General features: G+C 44.4%; 1 protein-coding gene across 1 annotated transcript in view; it reads left to right on the top strand.

Moving 5' to 3' along the window:
* The first annotated feature begins 17,771 nt into the window (after positions 1–17,771).
* LOC119461317 (dual serine/threonine and tyrosine protein kinase) overlaps positions 17,772–27,873 on the top strand; it is a 77,803-nt gene continuing 67,701 nt past the window's right edge. The window contains exon 1 of the mRNA XM_037722579.2: positions 17,772–17,913. The gene's annotated coding sequence lies outside the window, so the exon portion shown is untranslated. The remainder of the gene's footprint in view (positions 17,914–27,873) is intronic.

Genomic DNA, 27,873 nt, shown 5'->3' with positions numbered 1-27,873 from the left:
CATAGTTTCGAAATTCCTTTCAACTGTGGAATTACCTGTCTTGTGAGTTCGCTGGCTTGCGACTTCGCTGATTGCAATATGGGCCGTAATATAATTAAATGTTATTTAGATAAATTCTCCTGCATAATCATGTATGCATTTAGGTTTCACGTGGACGTGATGTCCGCCTCTTCGAGTAGTCGCGCTGGCATGATTAAAATTGTGCTATCTGCTACAGGGCGATGGTTTAAGAAACAAAAACAAACAATACGTATCTTGAGCAGCTGTGCGCATACCGCGCAGTGATACATATCCCCTTTTTTTTTTTCTTGAGCAGATAACGGACAGTAAAGGTAAAGCTAAATATCAGCCTATTTTTATGTCCTCAGCAGGACGAGGACGTCTCCCAGCGATTTCCGATCACCCTCTGTGACGTGCCGTTGTGGCCACAACGGAACGTCACACCCTCGTCTTGCACTGATTCCAACTTGGGCCTGCAAAATTTTTCTTTTCATCACCCCACCTAATTTTCGGACGTCCTCGACCGCGCTTCCTTTCCCTTGCCACCCATTCTGTAACTTTATAGGCCTGACAGTTATCCACCCTACGCTAAATTACATCTAATGCTTTCATTATTCATAAACATTATCTAAGTACACCTAATGCTTTCACTGCATGGGCGCCGTAGAACGCCGACGGTTTCCCGTCAAGGCTTATCTTGTGTGCGACGCTGGTAACGCCGCTGGCGGCGCTCCCCATCATGCCAGAGTTCTGAGAAGCCTTCAGCGAAGCACTAAACCTTTGTTATTGCTTTCAACGCTTTGCCTTTGGACGAAACTGGCCCTGTTTGTTTATTTCCCCATTCTAGAATGTTCGGACAGCCAGCCATGTAAGTGTGCAAACTTCCCATATTTTGCACTATGGCTGACCCCGTGTAACCATACTGAACACTGCTCGTTGCGTCGGGTTATTCTGAGATGAGACACCTAGACGACGACGGCACATAAGAGAAACACACACATAGGGCGCCTTGTGTATATCTATCTTATGCGTGCCGTCGTCTATACGAGGCCTTTCACCTCAGGATATGCCAAACCGGCACGCCCAGTTTTTCGTCCTACCGTCGCGCTATTCCTCTGTTGCGCTAGGCGCGAGGCTGTCGACTCTCAGTACGTAACTTCAATTCAACAAGCGAGCGCCGTTAGTCATCTGCCGGGCGCCGACGATCGGCGAGGTCGACGTCATTTCAGCGCTCGGTGCCAACGCTCTCGCGATCGTGCGCGAACCCCGGGGCTTCCGGCTGCGGGCCCCGCGGTTATTGGGTTATTGGCATTTGTCAACTCGGCAGCTAGCTCGGCCCTTCTTTTCATAAACAGGCGTATAACGAAGAGTATGAAACAAATGCCGTGCACACGCGCTTGTCTCGCTGGTAATCTTGAGTCTGCCTTGGCTTGGCTTTTGTCTTTATTGCTTGTTTAATCCGTCACAATGCATCCGCGGACAACGAGAAAAAGCTGCTCCGCCACACTAGGGTCAATGTATGATGAATCACTTCTTTTTTTCAGACTTACCATGTTCATCTTGATCCATTCAGGGGTTTTTGATTATGTGCTTAACGCATAGAAAGGAAAATATTATCTGTAGTACTTTTTTCTATGAGGTCGGGCGTTGGTATATGCATGTCTAGAAGACATTCGGATTTCCCAGACGCAGTGGATGCTCAGAGCCATAATCATTTGGTATGAAGTACAATTGCAAAAGTAAAAAGTCTATCATGTGGGTTGCAATAATTCAGTTTCCCACGACGCAAAAATACCTTCATTAATAACGAAGTGCCTAGCAGTCAAACTTGTTAAACTTACTCTTTTTTTTTTTAATTTCCCGCTGTCAAAATTTACTGGTACCAAACGCAAGCGCGTGACAAAAGAACACTATAATATGAATGGATGAAAACCCACCGCAGGGGCTCAGTGACCATGGTGCCCTGCTGCCGAGCGCTGGTCTCGGGTTCAACTCCCAGTGACAGTTGCAGCATTCCCGGGGTGGTGGAATGCAAAAACGCTCGAGTACCGTGCATTGAATGCACGTAAGCGAGACTCAGACAGTCAGAATTAATCCGTACCTATGTACTGTACGGCGCTCCGTAGTGCAGGGCGTCACGAAATCACGCTCCAACTGTGCCGTTTCGTGACGTTAAACGCCATAATCTCATTTTATTTTTCAGTGGGTGAAGTAACAGATCTGTAACCAAAAAAGAAAGAAAAAGACACCAATATCTTTTGTTGAAGAAATTAAGGCGATAAAGAACACTCTAATGCTCACGGGATATTCAGCTGAAATGTACTTTGAAACGATATACGTATATAGTGCCCATAGACGCTCACAAGTTCTAAGTTGAAGGTGAAGTGCTGGCTTTGCATACTGCGCTACCAAGGTGCTAGTGTTTCTGTGATACTTCCCCGAGTTAACATGTTAGCGCGTCTCAAAAAAAAATTGTAGGGTTTTACGTGCCAAAACGACGATCTGATTATGAGGCACGCCGTAGTGGGGGACTCCGGAAATTTGGACCACCCGGGGTTATTTAACGTGCACCTTAATATAAGTACACGGGTGTTCTCGCATTTCGCGCCCATCGAAATGCGGCCGCCGTGGCCGGGATTCGATCCCGCGACCTCGTGGTCAGCAGCCCAACACCATACTGAGCAACCACGGTGGCTCTTAGCGCGTCTCGTGGGCGTGCTTGTGTTCTTTTCTCTCACTTTAGCTCTTTCGGCCGTTTTCATCTCCTATTTAATATAACGTGTCAAGCCTGCTGCTAGGCCAACCTCTCAAATTAACATTAAACTTTCTCTTAATCAACATTAAGACTTGGGTAAGTTTACCTTCATGTTCAGAGTTCAGTTCCCTATAGATATAGCTGCCCAGTAAACCCTTGCCTGTCATTGAGATTTCGAGTCACCTGTGATGGAAACTCGCCTTTTTTTTTTCTTGTACCTATAACATTATTGGCTTGGAACAACGAAAAATTTCAAGATTAATGCGACATTCTCCTCGGTCTCCTCGGTCATCCGAAGTTGATTTAGCGCCACTGAACCTAATGAAATAAAAATTGTGCAGAAACGACCGATGACGATTCTCAATGTGAACAAATAGAATGAACGGAACAATGGAACGGAACGAACGGAACAAAGAAACCGAACGAACGACCACGAAAGCGAGCAAAATACCGGCAAAAACGACGCCCTGTAGGGCAAAGTATTTTTGTACCCTTAATAGTGCTGGATTCCTCCACGGCTAACACACTAGCTCACATGCGAAAACGTGGGTTCGTGCACCACCTGCGGCCAGTTTTTTCACCCACTTTCATTTCTATTAATTCATTTCTTAAATTAAATTAATAAGTACAAGTAATTACCGTATACTGTCCTTGGTGTAGTTTTTGGCTTCTCATGCTATAGCTCACCCTTAAAGCTGTTAAAAAAAGTTCACTGTACACAAAAGTGAGTTCAAACTAAACCTGTATTAAGGGAAGCCGTAAAGTTGAGAACTCTATAAATATGACCAGCTGGTGCGCACTGCAATATCCGATACGAGAGTTTGAAAGTGATGGCTCTAATTTTTTTTTCAGCAGTTTTCGTGTCGTCATCTTTACTTGCCATAAAGAGTCTCCAACGAATGAAAATTCATTTGTTCCCATGAACTATTCTATTTTATGCCCTAATCGTAATGGTGTTAACCGTAGGATGAATTTGCACCCTTAAGGACGCAGAAAATTGTAGTAGTCATGGTACGGAAATGCAGGCGTAGAAAACACGCAAACAAGAACTGGAATGACGACACCGACGCCAACGGCACAAACGCCATTTTGTTTTCGTGTTTGGCACGCTTGCCTACGCGAACCTTGAATCCCTAATCAACTTGCCCAGCTTTTCTTTCATCTAAAAAGTGTTGGCCTTTATGAAGTGCCAACTTTAAACCGTCATTATGCAAAACGTCTAGCCTCGTCTGAAGCTTTGTTTAACTTCTCGCCAGAGCAATGGCCGGTGCTGTTTCAATCTCTTCTTCCAGAAGTGCGCCTTCGAAAGAGCAACGGCCCGCCGCCTTTGTACTTTTATGTTGTGTCTCTTCCCGCCTAATCAGAAGCCGTTGACGTTCGATATTTCAACTGTTGTGGTGCTGTCTCCCGTTGGTGTTCTTTTTTTTTTTCTTTTACTTCACGGTGATTCTACGCCCTCGAAGCTTCAAATATGCAACGCGGTCATCGGCTTTTGCCTGCACGTGTTACTAACTACACGACTCTTCATTCACAAACCGTATGCCATTGGAGATCAGTGTGCGTAGCAAATAGGCTTTAACCGCCCTTTGCGCGCTGAGCCACCGTTTCAGTCAAGGGCAATGACTACCTTTCTTTTGCTGTGAGTGCTTGTTTGGCAGGAGAGCTGACTTATGCGGGAGGATTCTTTGTCATCGCAGTCATGACAACCACGGCAACATACCTATTTACCCCCGCCTTCTTTTCCTGATTCAAACTTGTTTATAAATAGGGTAACTTCTACATTGCACTAAACGCCAAGAGATTACTATCAGAATCGCACTTCGAGGCATGCAGTAAGGCTATAGCTATGTGCGTTTTAGCAATCATTTGCAAGGCTACTTACGCCCTGCGTCGGTGTTTTCAAGACTAGCTGTCGGACTACAGTTGGCTGGAAGTCGAGAAGGCCTGAAACGCTTAATAAAGCAGCAAACGCGCGGCATTCCAGAGTTACAGGTCCTTATATTCGGCATGGTGACAGATGGTCGGGTTCTAGTGACCTTCAATTCTGGTTCAGGCGAATCGCTGGAAGTAGTCATTGCTATAGCACAAGCTACAAGCGTAAGCGTTTTACGCCGTTTTCCGTGCGTTTCGCCGTTTACTCAATATACATTCTTGCCGATTTCTTTTTGCTAGTTCTCAAATCGGGAATCACGGGCGAATTCGCACCCTAATTTGTGAAAGTGAATGAATGAATGAAAGTTGTTATTCGAAAAGAAAAAAAGAAGGGGTCAAAGGGGTGACGTTCCTAAACTTCGTATTTCTAACAAATTTGTGATTTCGTGCGCACTGCTACGCGCTTGCGTACGCTCGGCACACGTCAGGTTTTTCGTTAGATACCTCCAATGTGGGTGATGTCCACGTATAACGCTATAAAGAAATGCGTGACGCATCATGGCATTGAACATTTGTCTTCCAGCACAGCAGCACAAAGCTCTAGTCATTAGGCCGCGATCGCACGCATCAAGAATTCTGTGGGCCCTAAGACCAAATTTGCTCTCCGAAACGTTTGGCGCGGGCTTCACGTGCTAGTTTATTGCACTAGTAGTATAAGAAAGAAAAAAAATATTTGTGACAGCTAGCGCTTCGAAGTGCTGTGTTGGACTGCACTGCCTTCGGAATCGGCCCAAGTTTTTCGTCAGACGGATACCTTCAAAGTGTGCGTCATCATCATCATCATCATCATCAGCTTATATTTATGTCCACTACAGGACGAAGGCCTCTCCCTGCTATCTCCAATTACCCCTGTCTTGCGCTAGCGTACTCCAACTTGCGCCTGCGAATTTCCTAACTTCGTCATCCCGCCTGGTTTTCTGCCGTCCTCGACTGCGCTTCCCTTCTCTCGGTATCCATTCTGTAACCCTAATGGTCCACTGGTTATCCATCCTACGCATTACAAGGCCTGCCCAGCTCCCCTTTTTCCACTTGATATCAACTAGAATATCGGCTATCCTCGTTTGTTCTCTGATCCACACCGCTCTCTTCCTGTCTCTTAACGTTACTCCCAAGATTTTTCGTTCCATCGCTCTTTTTGCGGTCCTTAACTTGTTCTCGAGCTTCTTTGTTAACCTTCAAGTTTCTGCCCCATATGTTAGCACCGGTAGAATGCAATGATTGTACACTTTTCTTTTCAATGACAGTGGTAAGCTCCCAGTCAGGATTTGGCAATGCCTGCCGCATGCACTCCAACCCAATTTTATTCTTCTGTAAATTTCTTTCTCATGATCATGATCCCCTGTGAGTAATTGACCTAGATAAACGTACTCCTTTACAGACTCTAGAGGCTGATTGGCAATCCTGAATTCTTGTTCCCTTGCCAGGCTATTGAACATTCTTTGTCTTCTGCATATTCATCTATAACCCAATTCTCACACTTTCTCAATTAAGGTCCTCAATCATTTGTTGTAATTCGTCTCCATTGTTGCTGAATAGGGCAATGTCATCTGCAAACCGAAGGTTGCTAAGATATTCGCCGTTGATCCTCACTCCTAAGTCTTCCCAGTCTAAGAGCTTGAATACTTGTAAGCATGCAGTGAATAGCATTGGAGAGTTTGTGTCTCCTTGCCTGACCCCTTTCTTGATAGGTAACTTTCTGCTTTTCTTATGGAGAACCAAGGTAGCTGTGGAATCCTTGTAGATATTTGCTAAGATATTCACGTATGCCTCCTGTACTCGTTGATTACGCAATGCCTCTATGACTGCGGGTATCTCTACTGAATCAAATGCCTTTTCATAATCTATGAAAGCTATATAGAGAGGTTGATTGTACTCCGCAGATTTCTCGATTACCTGATTGATGACATGGATATGATCCATCGTAGGATATCCCTTCCTGAAGCCAGCCTGTTCTCTTGGGCTGAAGTCTGGTATTGCCCTGATTCTATTGGAAATTATCTTGAAATTATATTGGAAAGTGTGCGTAGTCCGCCTTTAATGCTGTCGCATGAAAAGTAAACTACGGCACGAAGTTGCCGACATTGCGGGCGTGCTCCCTCATCGTTCCTCCCGAAACCTCAAGCCTCACCACGTGACTTTGTTTGCGCCCTGCAAGGGGCATTCACTCCTTTCCTCAGTGCTGTGGAATGCAAATTGTGACCTTGCGGCCTTAAGGATGCCCTGAGCAGCTGGGACACTGGAAAACGGCTTTTATATACAGTGGTAGAAATCACTTCCGGATCGTGTCGCTCGACAACACGCAGAACTCCGAGCGTTCAAGCCAGTGGACGGCTAAGCGGTAAAGGCACTCATCAGAAGATCGCTGACGTATGTACGTTGACCTTGCTACACTCTTACTTGAATCTGGATAAAAATGTTGGTTCGCCACGTGTATTTATTTTTCCGTTAAAAAAAAGCGGCAAATCCTCGCTAGTTTTCAGTCTTTCAAGTCGTTTTTTTCTGACGGGTCATAATATGATAGTTACGAGCAAGATATTTTTTTAATTTCCGAACACATACGTGCTTTAGGCTGTATAGACACATATGGGGAACGTTTCAGAACCCATTAAAATCTTGCTTTGAAAGACAATCACGCTAAGCGTCGCCCGTGTCTCTCTAAAAGTGAATGGGCGCTCTCCTTTCAATCTTCACTTCACGAGTTAGCGGTCCCTTTTGTTGTTCTCTTATTTCTTTTTTATTTGCAAATGTGTTGTCTCTGGGCCTTCAATAATGGCTATAAATGCCCTAGGCATACTTTAAAATATTCTGAAGTGGAGGCAGTCTGTTTACGACGGTGCGGTTGTCTCGCTAAACAGGGCGCTATTATTAAAACTTACAATACAGCTGTTTGGTTATTATCATTTATCAAGTAAAAGAATATAGAGGCGTGAAATTAAATGCTAGCTTATAAACGAGTAATTTGCGTTAGCGTTTTCTCCGTTGTTGGAGCGAGAGAGCCCCAGCTCGTTTGACCACTCAGTCCCGTGTCGCGCGCTGCTTGATTGTTCTTGCGTTGTTAAAAAATTTCATCGGCCCTTCCACTCCGTGAAGATGGTTAACCAACGAAGCTGAAACGTGCAGTTCCGGTGTTTATCACTGGGTTAATCCCGAGAGTTCATTAAAGTATGTCGCAATTATGAGGTTACACACACGTTCGTCTGCGACGGAGAGAACAACGTCACCGACGGTATGCTCGGCGGCGTGGCTAGCAGCATTCGCCCTCCATTGCCGCTTGGGATTCTTCGATATTAAATTGCTTGAAAATTAAATCTGTCCGTTACGGTAAGACAATTACCGTAACGGCTCATACCCCATCAAGCAATGGCTCATACCCCCTCAAGCAATGGCTCACCATAGCCCCATCAAGCAATGGCTCACCATAGCCCCATCAAGCAATGGCTCACCATAGCCCCATCAAGCAATGGCTCATCATAGCCCCTCAAGCAATGGCTCATCATAGCCCCTCAAGCAATGGCTCATCATAGCCCCTCAAGCAATGGCTCATCATAGCCCCTCAAGCAATGGCTCATAGCCCCTCAAGCAATGGCTCATCATAGCCCCTCAAGCAATGGCTCATCATAGCCCCTCAAGCAATGGCTCATCATAGCCCCTCAAGCAATGGCTCATCATAGCCCCTCAAGCAATGGCTCATAGCCCCTCAAGCAATGGTCATTACATTGCTGCGTCCTTGGTGTAAACTCGCGCGCCGGCGCGCACGTGCTCTCATGCACCCGTGCTTTGAAATGTGAGAACTCAGATATTGCCTTGTATTTTAAATGAACCGCCTGCTTATTGGTCAATCTACGTTCCATATAGTATCGAATACGTTCCATAGTATGGAAATCATAATCGTCAACATGAACACGGAGCGATCATCTCGAAGAGCTAGTTGTCGTTGGTATGATACAAATATACCTGCTATTGTGGTCTCTTTCTTAACTTTTTTTATTGTTAGAGCATTACGCTGCTGTACTGGAGGATCGAGGGTCGATCCCTGCATCGGGCAAGTAATTCCATCTTTAAATGCGATTAGCATGCGTAGGGTGCTTCACACGCATTCTGGGGGCTGGCTGGCTGTTCTCCCGCCAATATTCGTTTACTGGGCATGCGCTACTGGATATGTTCCCTCTTCAATGGACCGCTTTGACGGCAACTCGGCAAATTATTTGCCACTTAGTATGTGCAGCTCTTCAATGGCAAACAAATCATTTAAAATGCATCCGGTGCTTTGCGAACCAGAGTCGTATATTATCCAACTTGTATGAATGTCTGTTCACACAACCGCAAACTACATTAAGATAACGACTGTTACAGCTCCGATTAGTTCGCACTTCCCCGACGCTATCAGGGAGAATAATAGTGTTCCTAAAGAACGCGCTGGCGCCTCTAGCTGATATGATAAACTGTGAAGAGCGCGGCGTGAGTCTGTATAATTGAGCGCCGAGGTGAAACAATTTAAGCGAAGCAAGCAATAAGATTTGAAAGGCAGGAAGGAGAGAGGATCAAATAATTGTTTCCCCACTTTACGACCGGGGCGCGCCTCCTCTGCAATAAATACTGTGTTCTTTTCGGTAGTAGATGGCTCCGCATCTACCTTCGAATGCGTATTCAAACTGACGCTGTATAAAACGGTACAAGACTTACTGAGCATATTACTACGCTAGCGCCAATGCTACACCAGAAAAAAATGCAATCAGTTGCACGAAGTGAAAAGTGTCGAAACAGCGGAGCTGTGGTCGTTCTGTTTCTGCAATTGTCGCGTATGTGTTTTTTTTTCTGTGATAGTCTTCGTTTTAGACCGAAGACACAACCACATCTCCGCTGTTTCGACAGATTTCGCTTCGTGGAACTGGCTGAATTTTATTAGTGAAACATGAACATCAAGGTAGGGTAGAAAACGCTTTTATTCACTGTTTAATCCCTCCCACTGCTTGGGTTTTCGCAGGTGTCACGTCGCGTGTTTTTTGCCCTTTACAAGCACGGCCTGATAAAAACATGCGCCTGAGGAAGTACGATTACCTGATGCGCTATGATTAGCTGACGCTTGGCAGCTGATCTATGAAACAGCACCGAACTTAAACAGTTTAGACGAAGGCAGTGGTTAAAAGCGAAAGGCAAGTTAGGAAATAACAGCTTGTTTTCTGTCCTTCACCACCGGGGGAATCCATGTATATGAAGTAGCAGCATGACATTCAAAGCCTAAGTACTGTGACCGTATGACGTGCTCGAACAATGACTTGGTTCAAGATAATCGGAAATAAGCTCGTATAGATTTTTACTTGCTTGAAATGTTGAAGTAATGCGTATGTTTCACGTAAAACAACCTTTAAGCACCCTAAAGTTAGTGATAATGAGCAATAGGGGTGTTCTGCTAACGAGTACGGCAATTTTTGCAATTCCTTAGTAAATTAAGGGTGCAAAAAGGGTGATCCGACATCCAATCTACGGCCAAAATCTTTATTTTCCTTAGTGTGCGCGGACACGAGAGAGGAAGCAAGGCTAGGAAAGGGTTGGAAGGTCAGCGAAACGGGTGCCCGATTTGCTACCCTGCAGTGGGTGTCAGCGGGAATAGAAAGAGTAAAAGATGGAGAAAGTACATATCCTTGGTCACTTATACTCGCAAATAAATCTGCCTTTTCACTGTAGGGCACAGCATTTCGATGCCTGGCCTGCGACGACAGACTCTAGTTCTCTGCAGAAGCACGCGCCAAGTGGCGTCTAATTGCGTCGGCGCAGGTGTCTGAACCTCCTTAAAATTATTTTGTCATTTTAGCCGAAGTATCCGCGACGCAATTGACTAGGACACCTGTATCGCTAGCGAAAATTTATTGTCCCATGCAGTTATACTCGGTCGATTACCTACCAGAAGTTTGTTGCGGTGAATAATAAAACATGGAAACATTTGTAAAGCAGAGTGTCGGTGAACACATTTTAAATGACGTAAGCGCCGTGTCAAGAGCTCGCGAAAGTGCTTTTGTCGGAAGAAACGCGAGTTTCCCTCTGCTATCACCACTACATCTATGTCGCTCTCAAAAGCTAAGAGTATCGGGTTTTTTTACGCTGCGTGGCGAGTCTACAGTTGCGGCCACGCTCTCTCCGCGTGTAGCCAGGGACACCCAGTCCGCGCAGTTCTTGCGATCAATAGCAGGGTATCTCGACTGCTGACGTCACGACGCCGTTGTTGACGCCGTCAGGGAGAATGTTGAGAGTGGAAAAAAATATGCAGATCGAAAGCACATCTTGGAATAAATGTGAAGCGAAGCTTAGTGAAGCGCTTTAAAACTAACGACGATGCTTACAGTTTTGTTTGCTTTCATCCTATGCAACGTGAAGTCACATGCAATGTTCCCGTTTATCCATCACTAAGGTCACAACCTTAATTTCGTTAAAATTTCACGTTTATTCGCTTCACAGCTCAAAAACTAGGCCTCTTGTGTCACAGGGGCACATACCCATTCTTGAGGATTGGCCAAGAATGGGTACGGATAAGTAAAAAAAGATACAAGTAAATCAAACAATCCGATGCATATATTGAGCTTTAAGCTCGTTCGCTGGTATTTGCATTCGGCGCCCAGTAGCCTTCGTCTATATATATATATATATATATATATATATAATATATATATATATATATATATCGAAGAAACATATTTGCCGTGATACTGACCGACCAAGAAGCAGATGCCAGCAACGCGAAACCCGAGAGGGTAGGGAAAGAAAGCTTCGCGTTAATATAAAGTGAGTTTTTGGTTGGGTGCTCCCAGCCATGCCACGAGCACTGATGCCCTCATTTGGGGCTTCGAGCTTTCAACACGCTCCATCATCTACACTACTTGCCAGCATTTTATAGCGAAGCTTTCTCAGCGAACCTTCCCAGGACTTTCACTGCACAGCTCAAAAAAACTAGGCCGAGACGCGAACACCGAATCCTGCATTTCCTGACCGGGGCTGCCGGGTGCTGCTGCGTGATTCTGTTGCCTTGCCGAATGGCTCGTGCTTTAAAAAAAATTAAATGGTGTGCTCAATGGTGGGATCGAACCTCAGCACGCCAGTACAGCAGCCGGATGCTCTAACCATCAAACCACAATCCTTTTTTTTTTCTTACATGGTATTTATTGCACCACCTGTATGCTAGAAACGTGCAAGCACTATCCCACACATCTATACTCATGGCCTAGAGCATGTCATGCACAACACACATACTACAAGTAGCTTTGAACTTTAAAAAAGTGGCCACGACAAGCAACTTATTAAGAGAGGGGGGTACCAGTCCGGTGAAAACTTTATTAAGTCATACATGTCCTTCCAGGGACCAATCATTTGAGCATACTGAAATTTCAACAAAACAACGGGTTCAGCGTTTCGGTCCAACACGCGTGTCTTCCAAAGGCTATGTAGTCCAATTAGGAAAAACATGTCAAATGGCACGCCTTCACCGTGGGGTGCAATCAAGTATCGGATGGTATGCTGATTTAAAATGAACTCTTTCTTAAGAGTTCTTTGAAGCACATCCCGAAATAATAGTTGTAAAGATGCACAAGTTAAGACGCAATATCAGACCACAGTCGCACGTATATTTCTCTTTGAAGCACATCCCGAAATAATAGTTGTAAAGATGCATAAGTTGTTAAGACGCAATATCAGACCACAGTCACACGTATATTTCTATCGTGCCAACGCAAACTAGCTCTGAAATGGTCGCTACGTTGTTAGGATGGATAGTTGGGCGTGTTGGTTAAGCATGATCTGAAGTGAAGGCGCGAAAACGACGACGGACGAAGAGAGAGCACACGCACACGCACACGCGCACGCACGCACGCACGCACGCACACACACAGGGCGCCACTTCCAACAATGTTTAATCAGAAAAAACGCCACTATTATATACAGGGAGCGCAATCAGCTTCTCAGTGCGCATTCGCGTTCAGGTAAAGTAGTTCTTTGCGTGATAGAGATATTGAGGCAACACTTACGCACTTATCACCTGCCTCAATGATCCTTTTGGCCTCAATTATTAAACGAACCCATTTGTCACGGCTTCTGGCAACCACAGCGCAGGCGTAGAAGTATGGCTTACATTTGCAGTCTCTACAATGAATCGCCAGGTGGCCCTCTCTCCCAATGTTGACTTTGTTATTATGTTGCCTCAGCCTGTCATTCAGGCACTGCTCGGTTTGGCCCCTGGTTGCGCTCCCTGTATATAGATAGGGGCGTTTTTTTCTGATTAAACATTGTTGGTAGTGGCGCCCTGGGTGCGTGTGTGCTCTCTTCGTCCGTCGTCGTTTTCGCGCCTTCACTTCAGATCGCTACGTGTTTCACATTGCATTACAGAGAGGCGCGTGAGTGCATGCGCTCGCACCCAAGCAGATGCAAAGGGCCTGGCTTTGGACCATAGAGTTTCCTACAATAATCACTAGAGGGAATTCTGGTGCTGCGATCGTTCGGCCATCGTGGGAGTGATGGGCAGCACATGGATTTGTCTGATCTTCGTGCTTGGAGCTACAGACGTCCTTGTGGCTTCGTTTATTACGCTTTATCTAGCACCTCAATCGTCCTGAATTTCAAAGCAACTTATACTTTTCTTAGTGCAGAAGGTAATAAGACTATCGAATCGCGCATAATCGCTGCTAATTGCAGTGGTTACGCTTGCCCATGCGTCCGTGGCGCAATGGTTTCCATATCGGGCTTATGTGCTACAGGTCCCGTGGTCGAATCCCGCCGTCGGGCAGTTTTAATAATGCTCAGTTAATTAGTTATAACGCAGTACTTTCTTAAAAATGATCACTTTGCAATGTCACGAAGTCATTTAAAGCCAGAAGGCCGATGTTTATAGGCTAATCCATGTACTACCCATCATCCCCGTGCTGGTTTAACTACCTTACTTGCAGCTCCTTCTAGTAAATGTGTGAAACTCTATGGTCTGGACAACTTCTGACTTGGATGATGTGTTTTGGACGAGGGCTTTTGGAATGGCTTCGAATTAATATCGCAATAACACAGAAACTAACACGTCTTTGATCACTTCTTATAAACTTAAACAAAGCTTCGCTCTTTGTAGATTCCAACAAGGTGCGTTGGATCTGCCAAAACATTTTCAATAAATTTTAAAACTGCCTTTCAGACGAGGTCCAAGTATAGAGCGCTGAAAATTTCACACATTGAGCATCTGCGCAAGATTTCTCGCGTTTTTGAATGACGGTTGAATGACGGGCGGTGGCGGCGTACACGGTGGTTAGGCATGAGTGCTCTCCTGCAAAAGTTCCAGTGGATCGCCTAGGCGTGCCAAGTGTTGACGTCTGGCTTTTGGTCCGCTGACGTCACGAGACATACTCGCGCGTTTGTTCCCATATCTGTCCCACTCTCACTGCGCAGCTCGCTCCGTCTGGTGTAAACGATTTTGTGAGCACACCACGTCGTATCTCAGCAGCAGCAACGACCGTATTGTTACTCTTCCACCAGCACGCTCCGTATCGCTGCCTGATAGCAATTTTACGGCAGAAAGTCATGAGTTTGCCAGATATTTCCAACTGTCCATTCAAGTACCTTCTGTCCCAGCCATAGCAACTCTGAAAACCACAAAAGCTTCATAGCCCCCAGTCCCCGTGCTCAGATTTAGCCCTCCGCAGTTGGCTCAACGAGACATTGAACTGATTTCCGACCTTGTTATATTGGCAGAGACGCAGCGCGAAAGATCTTTTCAAGACAACATGACCAAGCTGCAGCTCTTTCTACAGCAGCACCAGAACATATTTCAGAGCACTTTTTTGAAAGCCAAGGACAATGTACAAATGCAAAAAAATGTCACTGGCAAAAAAAAATGAGCAACACAAGATTCCCAGTGTGCAGTGATAACTACAGAGCGAAAAGGCACAAGAATGTTGAAGGAAATTGTGCACAAACATTGCAATCACGCGTACACTCGTTTTTACACCTCTATCGAGTAAGTCAATAGCGGCACTTACTTCATCTTATTCTATATACTTGCATAATCTTTTCTATAATTGATTTGTTCTGCATTTCTTAAAATACCCGCCGTGGTTGCTTAGTGGCTATGGTGTTGGGCTGCTAAGCACGAGGTCGCGGGATCGAATCCCGGCCACGGCGGCCGCATTTCGATGGGGGCGAAATGCGAAAACACCCGTGTACTTGGATTTAGGTGCCAGTTAAAGAACCCCAGGTGGTCTAAATTATCCGGGGTCCCCCACTACGGCGTGCCTCATAATCAGATCGTGGTTTTGGCACGTAAAACCTTTATTTAACTTTAATTTAATTGCTGAAAATAGCACTGCCGTTCTTGGGAATGTCGGCTTGATGTACGCGTGATAGGTGCAAGTCTTCCTTGAACTCGTTGAGTAGAATTTGTGAGTGCTCTCACTGCGGTATTGAACGTAGTTAAGAGTCTGATTCATGATTTAAACATGGTGGCCATGCGTTTTCCCCTTCTTCTGGCATTAAAAAAAAGTTTACCTGCCATCAGCGCTTCTACTTTGTAATTTTTTTAATTCTCTTGTCACGGTTGCTTTGTTAACTCTTGTAGTTTCTGTATTTGAACGAGCCGCTTTGTTCTTGTGCACGCTTGTAACGCGCATGTGCGAGCGTTCGTGGTTTGCCAGTGTTTTGTGCACGTGTTTGTTTGTTTGTTTGTTTGTTTGTTTGTTTGTTTGTTTGTTTGTTTGTTTGTTTGTTTGTTTGTTTGTTTGTTTGTTTGTTTGTTTGTTTGTTTGTTTGTTTGTTTGTTTGTTTGTTTGTTTGTTTGTTTGTTTGTTTGTTTGTCACGACCTCTATAATAGCGAGGCTTGTTGTACCATCTTTGTTCGCTGAAGTTATTCTGATGTTTCGTTACTTAATTGTTGTGTAAATATTCAGCTAAGAATGTAACAGCTGATAACACGTGAACAATGAGAACTTCACATAAACAGGCACCTGAGACATGGGTTTCAGTAAGCAGATGCGTATGGTTCCTTTAGTTCGGCAAGTAGATTTCAAGCAGTTTTCTCCATTTGCCACGGCAGAGTTATGAGCCGTGGTGCTACGTATTTCACTCATCACTGGCGCGCCGAAAGCTCAATGTATACTAGAGTTAAAGAGAAAGAAGTACTTGAGAATGTAAAACAATACGACAAGGAATTGTAGAGTCCTGTCTCCGAGTGTGTTTCTATAAATATGCTGTCTTAATTATATTTCTCAACAAGACACTAGTAGGCAGTTCCTGTTGGCATTGCCACGGCACCAACAATTCTCTCAGCTCAGAGAATTGTTGATCATTTCTAGATCACGTTGGTTTCTGCCCAGCTACGACACTTTCACATATGATAAAGGTTGTGAGCATGGGATTCCCTTCATTTCGAGCTTCTGGACGACTGCCGTCCAATCACATATCTTCAGGCCAGCTTTCCAGGCAGAAATTTTAGAGCATGCACTTATGTCGTCAGATTCACAGATAAACGTCTACAAGTTTCGTAGGTGTTCAGCCACCGCATCGTGGAAGTTACAATTGTACACTCAAGTCAAGAGAATGACTCTAAAGTCGTCTAAGGACAGTATGTAGCCGAGAAGTAAGCTTAATTTATTCTGCTTGTTGCCTATATTAATCACACACAAGAGTATGGCAAAATGGATATGACAGAAGCACTGCGCCGTCTAATTCTCCTTGTCCTGTCGTCTGCGCTGTTTCAAGATGTTTTCAAAGCGATAGGTCAAACTGCGGGCCTCAGGTCGCTTGCCTCAGGCCACTAGCACCTACACTCATTTCAAATGAAGTGGCACTGAAATGGAATCTAAAACTGGCACCAGCCAATCAGAAGCGCTATCGTAAGGGTACACGTGTCCTGACGTCACATGTTTTCCAGTTTACCTCAAGGCGTCTTCTGCTCCGTCTCGAGCAGTCTCGAGCACCTGGAAATAGTTTCCACTTAAGTGACGCATGATCCCCTTCAGGCACCAATGAAGTTTGCCGATAATTTTACTTCTAACACATTTCTCGTATATTCAGCATAATTAAAGACATTCCGCCACATGAAATATTTGGAATATTGAATTTTTCTGAATATGTTGCATCAAAAAATTTATAAAAATACTTGAGGTGCGAGAATCATGCATTTAGATTATTACATTGTGCCTGAGAATGAGCAAGTCCGTTCGAATATCTACAGCGTGCACGTCGTTAGGGTCAAAACCAGCGAAACAAGAGAACTCTCTACGTGACAAGCGCCGCAACAGCACTCAATTTGCACCTATTTTTACTAACACACTTAGCGCATGCTTATGGTCGTTCGCGCAATTGTCGAATCAAAGTGTCTTAAGATGTAAGAAACACTTTAGAACATAACTTTTTGTTAGTGCTTCTAATTTAGAGGTGTTTTCTTTACTTGTACAATTCTTCACGCTGAGTCTAAAATGTTTATACATTAAATGTTATAGCCTCACCTCTACGCATCTTGATTGCCTTTCTCCGAGACACCGACTTGATGAACGTGAGGTAAAACACCCACGCTAATATCACAAAAAAAATGTTCAAGCGGAACAATCACGTACCGGCCAAGCACGCCAGGCTAGCCCTGCGTGCAGCACCACCACTATCTACGCGAGGTTCAACCAGCACTCGTAACAGGTACCAACTCGATTGCGTCCACAGCGTCACACGCAGCACTCGCAAATAAAGAACGCAGCCTGATCCCCTTAACTAGCGAAAAACCATAGAGCAGCTCGTAGGGTTGTGCGTGACCAACGAGGCAATTAAACGCGGACAAAGGGGTTTGTCGCAGTGAATCAGAATGCTTATCGTGTCTCCGCGAACCGGCCGCCCGGTTTATTCAGACGATTACGACGTCGCGCGTTGATAAGGTGGACAATACATCGCGACCGCCTCGTCTGCCAACCGGGGAGATAGCGGCGGCGGCGCTTTGCGGCGATCGACCGAATCACCGTGACGGCTTCGGCAACCGTGCGGCCTTCGGCGCGGCGCCCGCTGCAGAGTGAGCGACTTAAGTGGCGACTCTTCCGAGCTTGTGACGCCAGTGAAGCGGATAGTTTCGTTCGAGCCCTACACGCTGTGGAAGGTGTCCTAGTGTAGTACCCCTACACCTGTTCTTCAATTTCCAGTGTGACTTCGTGTACCGGCTTGGATTCTTCTGACTTGCATTTGTGTTTCGCTCTCCACGCGTTTCTGGGACCACCGCACAGAAAAGGTACCCTTTCCTGTCATCTGCTTCCGGCAACCCAAGTGACTCCGCAGCAAAGCCCGTTAAAGGAGCACATAACCGCCCTAACTCCTACATATAAAAACACCGTACATCATAAAAACGTATGTAGAATTTTTTTCATTGAAAAGTCGATATGCTGTTATTAGATATAGGAGTCTGGGTGTGTATGTGCTCATTCAATAGATCAGTTCTAGGCCTACTATGCGGATTATGTCCCAAACGAAATAGTTGTTATTTTTAATTAATTGTTACTTAGGTAGCTGCGAATAAAGCAGATTTTATCAATTTCAATGTTGAAAAGGCCCTGCCGTGCAATTATGCAACGCCCTTGTGTTCAGCGTCGGACGCTAGGGACCTCGTTAAATCACGAAGCGTGGTTCAACCGCAGCACCTAAACAATCCAGAATCTCACGAATGCTAATTGCAACTTGCAATGCCTACAGGACGCAATGGCGAAAAATATTCAGCCAGCTGTGACGGCCATCTGGCATGCGTTGAACAGACAGAACACAGAGGTCATATTTGTGAAACGAATGAGATAAGCTTGCTAACGCGTGTGGTTTAGGGGTGGTAAGAGCTGTGCGTATATAGCCTGAGATGCATGTAGTATGATTCCTATCAGGCTGTACCATTAATTTCTATAACGAATACCCATTGCTTAATCTTATGGTGTTATTTCAGGCCTAATTAAAACCTTGTCAGTCAGTCGCCTCTTATCCACGCGTGCATGAGTGCAGAGTATCTGTGCACTAGAAAAGAAGCGCTCGGCATTTAGTTATACATGTGCAGTATGACGAAGTGTAAATATAAAGCGCAGCTGATGTTCACGGTAATATCAAATCCCGCCTGCGATAACAATATCATTTTCAAGCGGTATAGGCGGCCATCCTTAGCTCATCGGTCGGAAAACGTAAACTCAAGAGGAAGCAAGATAAGGGGCCCGCATGTTTCAAGTGGCCTCCGTGAAGTTATCTGCGATATTTTCGACACTGTCGGAGACTTCCTTCCTTTTCTTGTTTTTTTTAGAACAGTTGGTTGCATGGTCTGCGCTAACTGCGCTGGCCTCGAAGTTCTAGAGGCAATCTAAATGCTTTCTAAAGCATACTTTTCATGACGATCAAGTCAGTATCGCAGTCTTCTGCTCGTTTTCAGAAAAGTCTGTATCCTGCATAACGTCTCTAGGCTACTTTCTATGTTGTCCGTTTTGGAAAATTTTTTAAACCTTGAGTTGGGACTTGTTGGAATAGCTTTATTGGCAATGTTCACTGCAAAAGTTAGCCCTCAACGCCCATTGCCCCCGCCCCTTAATAATTTAATTACTAGTGAGGAGTAGTGGAGGACTGCCTTGCGCAGCTCCAGGCCCGACGTTGAGGAGGCCATCCTGGGGTGGGCTGAGAGGGTGGCAGAGGATTCATCGAAAAGAAAGTACAGAGAAACAGAGACAGTGAATTGGATGCGAAGAATGGACAAGTACGGCAAGATAGAAGTCGGGAAAATCTAACAGAAACAAAGGGCAGTGCATTGCTATATGAGGCCAGAGTTGGCTGCTTGAGGACAAAAACACACCAGAGCAGGATGATGCATATGTGCACTGCAGCAAAAGTCCGGAAATAATTCAGCACATCGTTATGGCTTGCCAAAATATTCACTCCGGAAGACCCGTAGGGAACGTCCACTTTCCAGAAGCACTGTGATTCAAAGTAGATGGAAGCGTTAACTGGTCAGCAGTCGCATTAAGCAAGAAACGTTTAGAGTACTGGTGAAATAAAAGCAGGGAAGACATCGATAGAACCGGAGTAGTTACAGGCATAGGTAACCGTACAATATAGAGATAGATTTTTTAATGAATAGGGATATATCAAGGAGATATAGGCAAATTGCTAGACCGCTGTCCATGTATATAATAACTGATTAGTTCAAGCAGGCTAGGTGACTATTTGTCTGAGAATGAAAACAGTAGCGCAAAATAAATAATGATCAGACGAGTACACAGGGCTGGCGCTCACTTCCAACTGAGGTTTATTTGCCGTTTATTTAACTAAGACTATTTGTCGCCGTCTCATTTCGAAGGGGATGCCAGCTGAAACTATCGACAGTCATCATCAGCAGAAGCACATGAAGGAGCTACGTGCGCTTCCGTTTTTAAGCAACACTGAGCTAGTTTCCAAGTAAAATGCGAGAGCCAGAGGCTGTGTAAACTAGGCGTATCCGTTCGCTACTGCAGTGTAAGGCGCAGCGTTGCTCACGCGCAGGACTGAGTCTGTGTTAAATGTGCACTGTTTTTATGGGTCGAAACTTCTACAGTAAAGGTCGCAGATGCAAGTGATGCTACGTTTAATCAGTTCAAGTGTAACATAAACAAAGATGTAACCCAAAGTACAACCTAGCTAACGTATGAATTTGGCCTTCTCGGCATTATGCAAATGATTTCGACTCTACCTGCTTGTTCCGAGTGCGAATCAAGTGCATTTGCTGTACGTAGCATGAAGATTTCTCCACAGAATGTGAATTCGCTTTTATGTTCGAGATACGTCGCCTTTCTGAGGAAAGTCATATTGGAGTAACGTAGCACGTGCATTATTCAGAGCACCGGGACCATAGTGTTTCCCTAAAATATAGGCTGCATTTTCCTATACACTTTCTGGCTTGGGTGTATCTGAATGATTGATTCTAAAGCAATAATGGTTATCAGAAAGAGTCTTGTGTAGCGAGAAAGTTGCTCCTGGAAGCTGCTTTCTCAAAGGAGTCATAAGTCTAGATCTGAACTGTCTTAAATGTTCATAACATCAATTTTTATTGAAACTCTTCTACGATTCTGGTTCTGTTTTGAGCATTTGTTTCGATCATTCGTTGTTGCTTGGCGCATGCGCGCAGGTCTATTTATAAGGTCAGTGCAGTAAGAACACGCTTTGTAGTAGCACCTGTGCAGTCCGTTTATTTTTATTTATTCCATATACATATAAGCATCCTCTTTTTGCTATAGCTCCATACTTCACTTTAACGCGTCTGACGCATGCTACGCGCTGAACATTGTGTGCTACTGCCACTGTGTGCTGTATGTCGCCTGCTGAACGCTGTCCACTTTACACCATGTACCACACACTGCCTAGGACAATCTGCTTATCAGTCTATTGCGCTTCCTGCTCCTCACCCTCTACATAATGGTTGCCAACTGTCTTCCATATTTTTTTTTCAACTCTGATAGGTAGTGAGGAATTCTACAGAGTCAAAACTGCTTATATTTGAATGAGGATTTTCTGTAATATGAAATGGCAGTTTTGTTTTGCCCAACTTGAATGAGTTCCTCCGCAGAAAGTGTGTAGTGCTTGATTGCTTGCTCATAAATTAAGCCCTTCATCTTCATATTGTTGAAACAATGCTTGCAAGCTTCAGATTTTTCCACACTCATGTAGACTTGTTCAAGAGTTAGAGATGTAAGCAATATGAAATACCGAAATATTCGCATTTGAAGGTCTGACAGTTTACACCTATGGTAGCCAGCTAGTAGCAGAGTTGTTTCCTTCGTTGTAGTTAAGTTTGGGAATAATAATGATGCTCTGCGGATTATAATACTTCGGCGTCATCTTTACCGCATTGGTTATGAATCACATATGCTTGAGATGAAAAAATCATGTGGCATATAAAACTTCTACTCGCGCAGGAAATGGATTAACCTTTGAAAGGAAGTTTTTGGGGACCAATACAGGCCCATTAATCAAGCGTATATCGCCAAGCTGTTTCTGCGCGATTCTTAAGCTGTAAAACTCCATCATATTCTCAACGATCACACATACGAGCAGCGGTTCGTCAAGAAAAGGCGTTCCCTCTTCAGAAGTGTTAAATGCAACAAAAAAAAAAACCCCGCAACTTGTTCTTGACTGCCTGCTAGAGCTATTTATGTGTTTGAATTCTAGTAGCGTACGGCGATTTAGTCACGTGTTTGTCGCACGAGACATAGTCGCCCGTTTGTTCCCATATCTGTCCCATTCTCACTGCCCAGCTCGCTTCGTCTGGCGTAAACTGATTTTATGAGCACACAGCGTCCTATCTTGTCATCTGCAACGATCGTATTGTTACTCTTCTAAGAGGACGTTCTGTATTGCTGCCTAATAGCAATTTTACGGACAAAAAGCCACGAGTTTGCCATATAGGTTCATTAATCAAGTCTATAACGGCAAGTTGTTTTTATGCGGTTCTTAAGCTGTAAAACTCCGTCGTATTCCCAACGATCACATATGCGAGCAGCGGTGTGTCAAGAAAAGGCGTTACCTCTTCAGAAGTGTTAAATGCAACAAAAAAAAAACGCAAGCTGTTCTTGACTGCCTGCTGAAGCTATTTATGTGCTTGAATTCTCCTCCTAATAGCATACGGCAATATTTAGCGGGTATTTCCTTTTTGCGCCATTGAACGAGTACTTGCAGTTTGTAAGTTCATGCTTCTCCGTCATTTCTTGTTGCCGCATTTTTTTAGATATCCTCATGGAGTCCTAATAAAGCAGTTTGTTTCAGAAAGCGTGCATTGGCAGTTAACTAAAAATGGTAAAAAATATTACAGAAGGTAGTCCTGTAGGGCGTCGGAATATTTTACTGTTACAGCAATACCAATCAATGTCGTACGTTTGCAAATTTCTTAAGATTTACACGTTATCTGTAATGTTTAACCAATGGAAACACTTATCGCAAAGTGCTGAATGTGACTAAAAAAGTACGTACTGCTTGAATAGAATTTTTCCCCCAAGTTTTTTTACTGAAATAGTAGGGGTTGATTTTTCGCTAGGTGAGCAACATTGTAAGAGCAGATTATCGACGCTCCATTTTAAGCATAGAAGTCAGGCGTAGACCTTATTTGCTCCTGTTTGCGCTATCAGGCATAGGCGTTAGTTGCTGATGACGCAGCTAGATCTATAGACTGTAATCAGGTTCAGCCCGAAAATAACCGCGTAGGTACGTGCACACCTCTTTGGAATAGGAACATCGTATTTCTCTTTGCAAGCACGACACTTCAGTACAGCTCAGGTCAAAGCAGATTTAAAATGTGAGCCTGTGTTATCTACGCCACCTTTGCTGAAATTACTAATTCCACTGGTTGACGTGGAGAAAATATGTCCCGTTCCGCACGGTGAGATTATATGTATGTTTGGGTGATGTGGAGCAAGATATTGCGCTTCAGAAGAGGTTTAAATGTCAGATAGCAGTAGAACACGATATCTTGTGTCTAATCGGTCAAACTAGCGACTCTTCTCACTATAGCTGCTAGAAAACTGATTCTAAAGCGATCACTAGTAGAATCCGCTATAAGTGCTGTCAGGCCCAGAACTCAATTGCTGAAGCGGCATGGGATAATGTGTTCTTAAACCTGTGAATATGCTCGGCAGAGCAGGAACTCATTTGTTACTGCTGTGAAGCTGAGGGCGTAAATTGCGAAAAGTACCTAAGCTCAACAAGCTTAATTCATAAAAATAAGTGCCTGTTGGGCTTGCGAGAAACACATCGCTGTTTGCTTTAAAGGGTCATGTAGCACCGTGAACAGGCTTGCTTGCTTGTTTTTCTGTGAACTGACACGCTCACAGGCGTGCTTAACGATGTGAACAAACCATGGCTATGAATAAGCACAACAGCTCTAAGGTGTCGTGCACTTGTGTTTCCTGTCTAAATATAGCCGGAGGTAGCACAACTACCGAGTTCATCTGTACTATTTCAGCGGGAATATGCAGCTCACGTAGTGATATTGCACTTGTGTAGTGCGCAGGAAATACATGCAATAGTTCCGCTAGAGAAATCTCAAAGTCAATAGCAATCAAAGTTTTGATTGCTATTGAGTTCAGTGCCCCACCCACATAGAAAATTCTAGCGCTCATTGGTAAAATTGAACCAACTTCGGTGAATGGCGAAGATCTACATTTGTTGAAAACGTTTATATCGTTAATGCATAAAACATAAAGCCGAGAATGAGCTCAAAGCGCTGACACACAAGCAATAATACGTAATGGAAAGTAAAATCGGAGTAGCACTGTTTTCATCTCACAATCAACAAAATTTGAGTTGTGCGTAGACAGAGAAAACCCGATGTCAAAAAGCTTGTGCAAAATTTCACACTGTTCCAATATTTCTAATGTTCTCTTTTCATTGCTGGGAAATACGTGGCTGCTACCACTGGTTCTTGAGATTTCATATGGCATTCGCGAACACCCGGCGAGTCAGAGCTAAATGGTCAATGAGAACAGCCTTGTGACAACGGTCAGATTTCTATCTGGCTGGAGGTTCATTGATTCTATAGTTGGCAAATCTGTGCGCCTAGCGGGAACATGACACTATACCCCGAGTACAATAAGTGCACTGTGTTTCATTAGACGAATTTTAGACTAAAGTTCTCTGTGATACGAACTAATAAGTGCATACGTCAAATTCAGGGAAAGTAGCAACGCAAATATGGGACGCCTGTTGTGATAGCAACGCAAATACGTTTTACTGCGTGTAGTTGTGACGCTTTATCGTAAGATATGATTCCCTGTGAATCACCTTGTTGTCGCACAATAACCTCGACTTCTATAGGTCACATTGGCACCCTTGTGCAACTTGTACAGTGCATCGATGTTAGCTGCATGGGCAGATTAACATTATCTTTATCTTTGTAAGTTACTTTAGGTTTTGTTTCCGTGATTCCATAAAAAAACGTGACATTTTTTTTCTCTCTTTTAAGCAGTCACAAACCAATGTGCATACTTCAGTTCCTCTGCAACGCTCTTCCACTAGGGATCAATACAGTGCTTTACACCTACGTATATTCGAAGAGGAAATCGAACCATGCTTATTATTGCGCTAACCGCATTCTAAAATATGATGTTATTTTTCTCATAATAGCGACGTGCTTTATGTACAAGGTTTTGGGTCTGGACTCGTGACTTAATTCAATTGGGTCCCGTTTCAGGGTTGCGGTGCCGTGCGCCTTCAGCTCTGACGACTAGAGGGCCCCTCAGCTATTTTTGTTAATCTGCAGGCACCAGTCGGTTGTAATATTGGCACTCTAGCGGCCTCGCGTCGCGCAGGTTCTTGTTTTTAGGTTCTCGGGCGCTCCGACATTCGCAACGATCTCAAAAAGTCGCGCTGAGCGGGTGTTCGTCGCAAGTGTGCGCCTTCTGGCTGCGGACATGCGAATGCTTCGTGACTCAGGAGCCAAATATTTCCGAGTCGGCGTTTTCTTAACAAAGGCCGACTACGTATGCACTGACCTGTGGGAGGGGTATGAACAATGCTTAGTAGATAGCCTGCAGACGGTAAACAACATATGCTTGACCTCGATATTCGCAGGCGCGCCGTCCGAACCCTCAAAGAAGCCTATAGATCGTTTTTCTTTTTTGAAAATTATTTTTATTTCGTTGTTCCGGCCGCAACACATTGCGCATACCCACGTGGTAGAATTGTCACAAAGAATATACCTTTTTTCGCAGCTAGAAACGAGCAAAAGAAAAAGATGACATCTCATAATACAGTAAAAGTGGAATGTGATCGCGTATCACAAAAAGCAAAACGGAAACGGAATTACGATCGGCACCCTAAGCAGCGCAACCTTCTGGACGCATGAATGAACTTGCGGAGAGCGTATGGGATGGGCCTGTGTTTGGCCACCAAATTACAATAAAGCGATAACATATACAAAGCAGAAAAATTTTAATTCGTGCATACTCATGCATTTGCTGCAAAGTACGGAAAGTTAGGCTACTTAAATGACCGGGCTACCAAAGTTGTGCATTTGAAGCAATTAACGAATATTCATGCTTTGCTGTTATGTTTTCCTGCAACGATAATGACGATGATGAAGACCTTAAAAGGCAGTGGCACCCAGTAACCAAGACAGAGAGAGATACAAACTTTAATGAAAAGTTGGAGATGTTGGTCTGGGCTTGGCAGTAGGCAAGAGTCGTACGGTTTCCATATTTTTATTAGGAAAACTAACACATAAATATTATAATTTATAAGCGAAAGCAAGAACAGAAGAGTCTTGATCGAACAGTTTGCTTGAATGAACAAAATATCAAGAAAATACCTCAAAATAAAACAGAAGTGACGAAACAAGACCACTGAGACTAACACTGAGGTTGATGGAATTCGCATAGGAATTTCTCCATGGCGATGCATGTATCCCTGTGGGCGTGATCTAGAACGGAGGAGGAGGTAAGAACCGAAGAATTCAAGGCCTGGCCAGGCTGTCGCGTTGGGACCACCAATATCTTTTCTCTTCAGGGAAGAGAAAAGACGACAGTTTAGTAAGAAGCGATCAACAAAATAAGTTAATTGCAAAAAAAGAAGACGAAAGTGAGAGGCCGCCAGAGCCCCAGATGGGTGCCTTTTATTCGATGCGTCCCGCGAAAACAGCACACCGCGAAAAAGCCCAGCAAAGGAAACGGCTACTGGCAAATAAAGTGCTATCCCTGATCGGAGGAAGGCCGCAGCTATAGTTACAGCAGAACGTTGTTGCTACGGGACCCGCTCTCTTTTTGTCATGAGCTGGAGGCATAATTTATGAGCAAGAACACATTTCGCCATCGTTACGTTGACACTGAATCTACGTAGCGCGCCGGTATTGTGCGCGGGAGAGAACATTAGCCGCATACGCAAGTCCTGTGCCGCTCCGCGCTATTGTCGAAGTCTGCGAAAGAAAGTTTGTGACGTGACGTCGTTCAGGCTCCAATACAGTGCTCTTTATCGGCGAAGTTTTTCGCCGCACGACTTGGCCTGCAGACGCGCCACAGCGAACCGTTCGCCAGATCACGGTGTTAGTATACGTGCGCCAACCAACGGCTGCGCGAGCACAAATGAGCGTATCTCTAGTCGTATCTGAACACAATGAATAAAGATATGCAACTCTCTGACGACGCAGTCCCACTTAATGCGATATCATTTGTGTACCCACCACTTACCTTACCACTTACCACGTACCTTTGCCTCGCACATTTCCGCATGCTAGTCGGTGTGACCGGCAGCGCTTGTTAGAAGCGGGTTTCAAAGATCCTTACTCGCTCGTCGCGGTTTTTTCGGCGGCGTTGACACTCGAGCTGCTTTAAGTCAACAAATGGTAGCTTGGTGCGAAGTCTGGCGTTCATGACGCGCCTCAAATGGCTCTGACACGGTTTCGGGTGGCGAATTTACACCTGTAACTCTTATCCGAAACGAGCTGAGTGACACACAACTTAACAGAATCATTGGATTGCGCGAGGTTCCACAGTAATAAACGACGGCTGGTGGAGCTTCTGACCGTTTATTTGTGAATGGTCTTTGTTAACTAAAAAATTATCGTACTCGGAAAACGTGTATAAAGAACGTACAAGCTATATTTTCGTTGCAATAAGAGGGAATATTTTTTCGGTTCTTTCGGGTAGAAAATGCCACTTTTTTAAAAGCTACTTGTGAACAGGCTTTGTCACCTGTTTGGGCTGGCTTTGAAAGGGCTGTCCGCTTATTGAAAGACATTCACTGTGTCGTCATGATTCTAATAATAAACAGGTGACAGAATAGTTGTCGTCATTTTAAAATATATTCGACTATATCAATCGGCCAACAATGCATGCCTACCATCTTTTCGCTGCAGGTATTTCTACCGGTTACTGCCTACAGTTCGTCACGCCGTCACTGCTGTTATACGCATTTATCTGCACCTATCTATGTCACGGGCCATTTTCTACTATATAAACCAAGAATCACTTCTGAATACTCAGCTCGAGTAATAAAATAATCAGTATGAGATGCAACGAATCTGAGTTGTTACTGCCAGCACCTAGGAGAATCTTTAAAATTAGACTAGTATATGTCATCGTGTTTCCACCCTTTTAACTGAAATTTTAGGGCAAGGAAAGACGAATGTATAGAAAAAATACATAACTTTAAAAGTAAATTGTGGAGTGCGTCCCGTTTGTCTGGGGCTACAGCGGACCATTAATATTCATTGTAC

Source organism: Dermacentor silvarum, chromosome 8 (genome assembly GCF_013339745.2).
Source record: "Dermacentor silvarum isolate Dsil-2018 chromosome 8, BIME_Dsil_1.4, whole genome shotgun sequence".
In the NCBI taxonomy this organism is placed as follows: Eukaryota; Metazoa; Arthropoda; class Arachnida; order Ixodida; family Ixodidae; genus Dermacentor; species Dermacentor silvarum.
The sequence above is the reverse complement of the archived record's forward strand: the minus strand, read 5'-3'. Positions and strand labels throughout refer to the sequence as shown.